General features: G+C 32.9%; 2 long non-coding RNA genes across 3 annotated transcripts; one reads left to right on the plus strand and one right to left on the minus strand.

Moving 5' to 3' along the window:
- The first annotated feature begins 551 nt into the window (after positions 1 to 551).
- Positions 552 to 4,624, plus strand: LOC127969438 (uncharacterized). The gene is made up of 6 exons (XR_008156268.1): positions 552 to 1,204; positions 2,058 to 2,157; positions 3,158 to 3,273; positions 3,415 to 3,499; positions 4,005 to 4,132; positions 4,253 to 4,624. It is a non-coding gene; the product is annotated as an uncharacterized LOC127969438 (long non-coding RNA).
- A 1,810-nt stretch (positions 4,625 to 6,434) lies between these two features.
- On the minus strand, positions 6,435 to 9,475 carry LOC127969331 (uncharacterized). Of its 2 annotated transcripts, XR_008156248.1 has the most exons (4): positions 9,278 to 9,475; positions 8,107 to 8,206; positions 7,781 to 7,941; positions 6,435 to 7,393 (listed from the first exon to the last, which is right to left on the minus strand). It is a non-coding gene; the product is annotated as an uncharacterized LOC127969331 (long non-coding RNA). The 2 variants fall into 2 exon arrangements; XR_008156247.1 differs by having other exon boundaries at positions 7,781 to 8,206.
- Positions 9,476 to 9,767: the final 292 nt, after the last annotated feature.

Raw genomic sequence — 9,767 nt, forward strand, 5'->3', positions numbered from 1 at the left:
AATCAGAGTTTTGTATGTTATACAAACTGGAATGTGTATAGAGAAGAAAGATTCACAAAGTATATAGCACACTGGTAAATCATTATTTTGGCTAGATGGCCTACATTAGGATTAGGACATGTCTGATGTGAGTTTGTTGTCTGAGCTGCTATAAGAAGCTGATAGCAGTGCAGTGTTATAATCAGGTTAAAACAGAAGCAGGTTTAACTCTGGGCTGGGTGAATGATGATGATGATGATGATAACTAGGCAAATAAAAACAAAATACAACGAACAACAATAAATACATCTGTATCAGTAATCTTGATTTAAAACAGTTACCAAAGACACCATACAGTCAGTCATTTAAATACTGCCACCTGCTGGTAGAAAGGGGGAACAGTTATTCATTACGGTGGAAACCACATTAAATATAAATTTAATTATATAATATAGCGCTAACAGTAACAACTCTGCACACATAAGTTCTTAGGTTAACCTATATTACCAACTGTATTGAGCCAAACAATGCGCTCATTAAACGTGACTGGTGATGTCTGGATAGGCACGATGTTAAATAGCTGTAATAAACTACTGTTGCTAACATATTTATTCCGGTCCAGGTTTATATAAGGCTATTTATTAATAGATTTTTCTTCTAACGTTTCTCTGGTATAACGTTAGCGCTGCATAATATGACCGTTCTAAAAGCTTGGCTTTTATTTTGATAGGCCATATTTACTATTACTTCCGGGTCACGTGGCCAACCTGTCTGTATTTCAATGTAGATCTTCAAACGAAAAAATGGAAAAAGGAATTTCAAAAAACCAAAATCGGAACGTTATTTGATTTTGGTTTTGTCATTTTTCGTTTTTAGATTCAGAACCAAAAACGGGAGAACGGCTCTTTTTTGACCGTTTCTTTGATTTTGGTTTGAAACGACAAACGAAAAACAGGTGGTTTCTCGTTATTTTGTTTTGTGTTTCAATCGAAAAAACAAACTATCAAAACGTACACGGACCCGCCCCTAGCGTCACTTTTATGACGCCAAATGTGCCTCTCGGCGTCGACTATCGAAGCACTACGACCTTCATTGCTTTCAGTGGGAAACTTTTGGCGTCAGAATTCGACACGAGGACATGAGATGTTTATCGCTATGAAATCACGTTCAAGAAGTCTCATTCAGCACACATCGCGCGATACTTGCTATCAGTTCCACAGTTTGGGTGAGTAGTCGTATATACGCTCTTTTAATGCCTTTTATCAAATGTATTCTGTCTTCTTTATTAATCAGATTAGTGCCAAATGTTTAATCGCTGTATTATATCGGTCATCCGCGGCTGTCTTTGAGTTTCATTGCGTTTAAATAAATGAACACAGCTGCTAATTAGTGTGATTAAACTCTATCTGTCACGTGACGTGCCATAGACCTTCGATTCCGTTTTATATTATTATTAATTTCAGGATCAATGATGTAAGTTGTATTTGTAGTAAAATCATGGTAATCACGACACAATAATAAATGAAATGTGAAGTTAAAACACAGTAAATGGGACATTAGTAACTGTAACTGTAGTTTTACTATGATATATTAATAATCAATACAACAATACAATAATCACCAAACCAGCTATGTTTGTATCACTGTAATGCTAGTGTTTTTATGTGCTTTTATATGACAGATATCACAGTAATCATGTGTTCTGTACCATGCTTTTAATACCTTTTAATGTGAATCAAAAAAAAAAAAAAAATCAAATTAAAAATAAATAATAAAACATGTATTTTTCCATCTTGCAGTTCATTCATATCAGTTTATATATATATATATATATATATATATATATATATATATATATATATTTTTTTTTAATATATATATATATATTTATTTATTTTCATATATATATATATATATATATATATATATATATATATTTATTTATTTATATATATATATATATATATATATATATATATATATATATATATAAATATTTTGCTCACAGATCATTATTAACATTCTGTATATAATTCAATTTTATTTTCTCTCCCCTTTTTTATTATTTATATTTTTAGCTGAAAAGACGTAAAGGCAGTCAGCCCAGTGGTGTTTCTGGAGAGGGATTCCTTCAGAAATGGAGAAGACAGAAAGCTGCGGAGGCAGATATTTGCAGCAGTAAGTCTGTGATAGTTTGTCTCTTTTATCAAAAATTCCTGCTGTTATAATTTGTACAGCATTCGTTGTTTCTTAAACTGTTGCACTGTCCAAATACCCACACTTGCCATCTTTTCACTTGACCACTTGATTACTTATTTGACGTCTTTCCTGTATTTGGCCTAGTGTTCGAGTGAGCATGATGACCACAAGTGTGTGTCAAACTTTTCATGACCTGATGACTGTGTTTCCCAATCCTGAACCTGGAGAACCCCAGCACTGCACGGTTTTGGCGTCTCTCTTATCTGCCTTGGAGTCTTCACTGATGAGCTGATGAGTTGAATCAGGTGTGTTTGATCAGGGAGACATCTCAAATGTGCAGTGTTGGGCTTCTCCAGGACCAGGATTGGGAGCCACTGCCTTATGGGACACTTATGTGTTTAAAGAGATTTTTAATATCTAATTATCAATATTTCACATACTGTACATTGGACAGCTTTCCATGACCTCTTGTGAGATCTCGGCAAAAAGTCTGACGATTTATTCCAAAACATGATGCATGATGGGATACACTAAGCTTTGTATAGCGCTCTGGAGCAGTATTGGAGAGGTTTAGTGTGTGTTAAGGACGCTGTGCTTTGGCATTATTAAGACCGGGGACAGTCTTGTGCACACACTGTCACGTACACACACTCTCAAGTGGCCAAGACTGCAAGTGTGGGTATCTGGACAGGGTCAAAGTCTTAAAAATGATCCCTAAACACATCACAGTCTTAATAATCCAGTTTAACACTTGTATGATATTGTACAAGCCCCAGGACGGTCTCATCTGACACTATCAAAAGAATTCATATGACTATAGCTTGTTATTAATTACTTGCTTTCAATAATGGATTCATTTAACATTTAATTATACAGCATCTTTACAGAGGTGTAATGTACAAGCTGCACGTAATTAATAATATGTCCTTCCTTCTGTCTTACAGGAATTTTTTCAGATAATGCTGTTCTTCTTTTTCAGGTCTAAAATATCGAGCTCAACAGCTATTTTAAGAGCCAACCCTCACAAACCTTCCTAAAACCTAAAAGAGCTATTACTGAGTCTCAGCGAATCTTGCCATGATCAGCTCTTCCCAGGTACATTTGTTTAGAATATTTTTTAATCAACATTTACTCATCAAATGCTCTGGTCTGAATCTTACTTTAAATTAACTTAATTATGTTTAATGAGCAATATTAATTGCACAGAGAGTAAGTAGAGATTTTCTTGTTTCACAGAAGAGAAGGAAGACCAAGGAAATTATTTGCTCAGGATGAGAAATGAAGACGGCCATCTTGTGCTCAAACAAACAGAAGTCCTCTGGTATGTGTGTGTTGAAGCAATGTTATACAACAATTTATGATGATCTCTCACAGAACTGGTCATGTCAGCCTTGATTTCGTTTTATACTATTACAATTACAGCATGTTAGCAAAGTGTGACTGGACATTTTTAATATTATGTTTTTAAAAACACACCACCTGTTTTAAAAGCAGACAAGTATCATGAAATTGGTTTAGTTGATATAAACACCAATTGACATTATTTCATTGTTTTGTAAATGTTATGTTATAAATTGTGAATTGATAGTTGATTGGTTTGAAGCCAGGCCTTACACTGCACAGACTAAAACACATTTGTGAGAGAAGTCAGGAACTTTGGAGAAAGATTCTAGAGGAAGAAAACACATTTACTGCAACAACAGATGAATTCTAGAGTCTCTGAGAACTACACATGCTAATGTCTCATGAGCAAGACCTTTGCCTCTGTAACTTTTTCTTAATTCTTGCAGAATTACATATTTATTGCAGTATTTTTATTTGTACAGATGATCTCATCAGCCAAATGAGGGGTTTTGACCAAGTGATGCTCTTGAAAGGAGTGAAAGAAGAGGATGTGGTAAATTCTCTTCAGAGAAAAAGCTTCTCAAAAGGTCTTAAAGCAGCTTGAAGAATGGTAAGTGTACAGTACTACAAGGGTCATAGTTGCTCACCCTGCAAAAACCACACAGAACATAAGCTGCGCTCTCTGTCCATTAAACAACTTCATCTGGATTGTGTGTTTCACTTTGACCAGGTCTGGGATGTTAGGACTGAGAGATCCTCTGGCTGAGAGAAGCTACACCACATCAGTGCTGGATATCAACCACAAACAGTTTCCAGACACGAGAGAAGAAGAACACGATGGGGAGATGAAACCAGTTTAGATGTGATGATAAGGAATCATTATTTTCTGAAACAGTATCACATGTCTTATATGTATCACATGATCTGTATCACAGTTGACTGGATGGGACTGTGTGACTTTTAAGGACATTTCATCACTCATCCGTGGGAACTGATTTATATATGAGGTTAATGTATCTTTGATGATAATTATTTTCATTGAATCTTATTTGTCTTGATGCTACTTTATCAACTTTATAGTCTATGCTTCAATAAAATGAAAATGGTGAATATTGTGTTCTGAAGATTATTGGTAAATACATCATTTTACTAGGTAGGCTCATATGTGTTTATTTTAGACTTGGAAAAACGACATATTAATTATTGGGATTATTTTTTTATTTAAGACATGAACATTTTTGATCGGATTAATAACATCTGGGACATCAGTACACCAGAAAGTATTTTTTTATATTTTAGTAACAAATATGCACATTTTTTTGTGAAATACAGGGAGTTACAAGATTAATTATTCTGCATTACAAGATGGTGCCATGGGCTTTATTGTTACAAACACTTAAGGGATAACTGAGAATGTATCAGGAATGATCAACGTGGATCTTGTACTGCATTAAAACCAAGAGCACGCACATTACTGATGTCCAGCACCTGAGGAGCAAGATACGGGGGTGAGGAGGACATTTTTACACTGATTTCGGCTAATTAGTTATATATAATGCTAATATATATATATATATATATATATATATATATATATATATATATATAAATTAATATTCTTAGCACTGCATGAATTTGTCCTTGTGTAATAGTGAAGTATCACAATGTGTATACATTGTCCTTGATTACTGCTTTACAGTGGGGAATAGATAATGGCAAGTTGTTGCAGGTTCATCCATTATATTTCTTGCCATTTACTTCAAAAATCAAAGAAATAATCTATTATTTTCATTATTAAATCATTTCTTTCTAATTTTTCCATGTTTCATCAGATGGCCTCACAATGTCCTGTCAAAAGGTATAATAGCCATGATGAATAGAATAGAAAACAGAGGACTGTGAAAACTGTCCGATATAAATGTGACTCAGCTCAGTTTGTTGTTCATGATGAGGAGAATACATATATGTAGGTTTTACTGCCCTGCTACCCCCAGGGGCCCAGTAGCACCCCCCGGAAGAGCCCAAAACTGTGCATTTCAAATGGCTGTAAATCAGAGTCCAATTAACATATCAAAGAGAAAATGGGCAGGATTATTACTTATGCTATGCTGATAAAATAATGTTGAGCTCAGTTTTCAGAAATAAGTGGAAAGCTGGCATAAAAGCATTTTAAATATTGCTCACTGTAAAATATCACATTTCAGCCTGCCTCTCAAATATATCACAGATGTTTGCACAATAAACATATTTAGATATCCAGTTTACCTTAAAATAAATAATTTATTTAGTTTCGTTAATAAAAAGTTTTAAACTACATTACCCACAAGCCTCCGTCGTTCTATCTATAGAAAGGCAACACTAGGGGGCTGTTTTTTGTAGTTCATTGAAGTTATGCTTAGGGTTAGGATTAGGATCTCGCTAAAGATGTCATTTTTCTCAAGATAGCAACACTTCATTGTTGACTTAATATATTACTAATGTGATGATAGGAGCAAAACATACTTTTTAACATGATGCGCTGTTTAATATGGGTTAAAAGATAGTCCAACCACAGACTGTCCTGAAAAGTCATAGCCAATGACATCTAAGCTGAGCAGCAGCGTCACACTTCCTTATCCATGTATGACAGATGTCTTTCGTTTTTCGGCTGAAGGGATAGATTCGGTTAACAATAGATTAAGCTTGCTACTTATTAGATTCTGTTTTATTAACGTCTTCACCTTCCTCCGTTGTTCAGCTTGACAAAAATTGGGCAATATTGATGTGCACATGCCCAGCAGTCGCAGTTGTATCCAACAGATAGATTCCTCTCATTAAATATAAGACACATTTTTAAGATGTGTATTTTTTTTTTTTTTTGACCAAAGACAAATATATTTACTAATCATATGACGTGCTTCTAAAATTTACATTGTATATTACATTGTGTTTTAAAGTTAAAATTGTTCACATTTGTGTTTCTGTGATTTACCATTCTCTACCATTTGAACCCTAGGAATAAAAACAGAAATTATAAATTAATGAATGAATGAATGAACAAATAAATACATAAAGCATAATAAACATGCATATTTTTGTAAGGATCTTCCATTATTTATTGATATGTCAAACTCATTTAAAGACAACATGCCCAAATTACTACACTGCATCCTCTGTCACCAAGCTCGTTTTTGCCACCATAAAGAATAAAAAGGCAGTTATGTTGTAAACATTAACTATTTTCAGTATGCAAATGAAAATGCTTTTATTAAAAAACAAAACAGTAAATACAGTATGTCTTTCAGAGAACACTGGAAAAAGATCAATTTTATTAAAAAAATTAAATTGACCAAAATGTTATACAACACAATGTAAATGTTTCAAACTCACAAAAAAACACCATGAAGACATGCATGTCAAGTGTGCAATATCATCTATAAAACTCAATCAGCACAGCATCAAATAAACACTGATTGTCTGAACAATGGAAGACAGAGAAAGTGTTCAGGAAAACAAACACATGCTAGCTTTGACAATAACATCATGAATTCACTTCATGACTGGAGCTAGGGGATGACTGTGTATGAATATCTCCTTTACTAAAACTCTTAATTAAAGTCTAAAAAGTTCACTGTATGAAGCTTGAAAAAGAGAACAAAATGCTTTATCAATACGAAAAATACTATTTTTAACTATTGTTTTCATCACTGGTTCTGTAATGTATTCATTATGAGCTTATAAATAAAACAAAGTTACATCTTCTGCAAAAATCTAACCACTGCAAAGTCTAATCACTGATCCAGGGACCATTTCTGTGTGTGCGGGGTATAAAGAGTTAACGAGGTGAGTCCTTGTGCGTGATGGAGAACTGCAGTGTTATCCTCAAACAATCCTGTAAAACAGAAATATTACATTACATTCAACTTATACATTACACTGTGTTTTGTTTAGACCATAAAAGCAGCCTCTGTAAAGATGCTGTAAAATTAAATGTTAAATGAATCCATTATTGAAAGCAAGTAATTAATAACAAGCTATAGTCATATGAATTCTTTTGATAGTGTCAGATGAGACCGTCCTGGGGCTTGTACAATATCATACAAGTGTTAAACTGGATTATTAAGACTGTGATGTGTTTAGTACAGTATGTGAAATGTTGATAATTAGATATTAAAAATCTCTTTAAACACATAAGTGTCCCATAAGGCAGTGGCTCCCAATCCTGGTCCTGGAGAAGCCCAACACTGCACATTTGAGATGTCTCCCTGATCAAACACACCTGATTCAACTCATCAGCTCATCAGTGAAGACTCCAAGGCAGATAAGAGAGACGCCAAAACCGTGCAGTGCTGGGGTTCTCCAGGTTCAGGATTGGGAAACACAGTCATCAGGTCATGAAAAGTTTGACACACACTTGTGGTCATCATGCTCACTCGAACACTAGGCCAAATACAGGAAAGACGTCAAATAAGTAATCAAGTGGTCAAGTGAAAAGATGGCAAGTGTGGGTATTTGGACAGTGCAACAGTTTAAGAAACAACAAATGCTGTACAAATTATAACAGCAGGAATTTTTGATAAAAGAGACAAACTATCACAGACTTACTGCTGCAAATATCTGCCTCCGCAGCTTTCTGTCTTCTCCATTTCTGAAGGAATCCCTCTCCAGAAACACCACTGGGCTGACTGCCTTTACGTCTTTTCAGCTAAAAATATAAATAATAAAAAAGGGGAGAGAAAATAAAATTGAATTATATACAGAATGTTAATAATGATCTGTGAGCAATATATATATATATATATATATATATATATATATATATATATATATATATATATATATATATAAATAAATAAATAAATATATATATATATATATATATATATATATATATATATATATATATATATATATATATATATATATATAAATAAATAAATAAATAAATAAATATATATATATATATAAATAAATAAATAAATAAATATATATATATATATATATATATATATATATATATATATATATATAAATAAATAAATAAATAAATAAATAAATATATATATATATATATAAATAAATAAATAAATATATATATATATATATATATATATATATATATATATATATATATAAATATATATATATATATATATATATATATATATATATATATATATATATATATATATATATAAAAACTGATATGAATGAACTGCAAGATGGAAAAATACATGTTTTATTATTTATTTTTAATTTTTTTGGATTCACATTAAAAGGTTTTAAAAGCATGGTACAGAACACATGATTACTGTGATATCTGTCATATAAAAGCACATAAAAACACTAGCATTACAGTGATACAAACATAGCTGGTTTGGTGATTATTGTATTGTTGTATTGATTATTAATATATCATAGTAAAACTACAGTTACAGTTACTAATGTCCCATTTACTGTGTTTTAACTTCACATTTCATTTATTATTGTGTCGTGATTACCATGATTTTACTACAAATACAACTTACATCATTGATCCTGAAATTAATAATAATATAAAACGGAATCGAAGGTCTATGGCACGTCACGTGACAGATAGAGTTTAATCACACTAATTAGCAGCTGTGTTCATTTATTTAAACGCAATGAAACTCAAAGACAGCCGCGGATGACCGATATAATACAGCGATTAAACATTTGGCACTAATCTGATTAATAAAGAAGACAGAATACATTTGATAAAAGGCATTAAAAGAGCGTATATACGACTACTCACCCAAACTGTGGAACTGATAGCAAGTATCGCGCGATGTGTGCTGAATGAGACTTCTTGAACGTGATTTCATAGCGATAAACATCTCCTGTCCTCGTGTCGAATTCTGACGCCAAAAGTTTCCCACTGAAAGCAATGAAGGTCGTAGTACTTCGATAGTCGACGCCGAGAGGCACATTTGGCGTCATAAAAGTGACGCTAGGGGCGCTTGACCATGCTTCGGTTTTTGACGCCTTTGGAGTGAGAATGGGTTGATGAGCTGGACGTACCCAAGGGTGTTCACAAACAAAACTAGATTAGCACTTTCTGGAATAAATAATAGATAGAAATATCATCTCTAAAGCAGTCGCTTGTCTTGTGCAGAAGCACAAGAAGCACATTTGTTTCATCATGCATTAGAACTGAAAACATAAGGAAGGGGTTTAAACTTAAGAAAAGACTAATTAAAACTTAATATAAAGAAAGACATGAAAGCTGAGTAACTAACTTTACA

The sequence above is a fragment of the Carassius gibelio genome, chromosome B12, assembly GCF_023724105.1.
Source record: "Carassius gibelio isolate Cgi1373 ecotype wild population from Czech Republic chromosome B12, carGib1.2-hapl.c, whole genome shotgun sequence".
Classification (NCBI taxonomy): Eukaryota; Metazoa; Chordata; class Actinopteri; order Cypriniformes; family Cyprinidae; genus Carassius; species Carassius gibelio.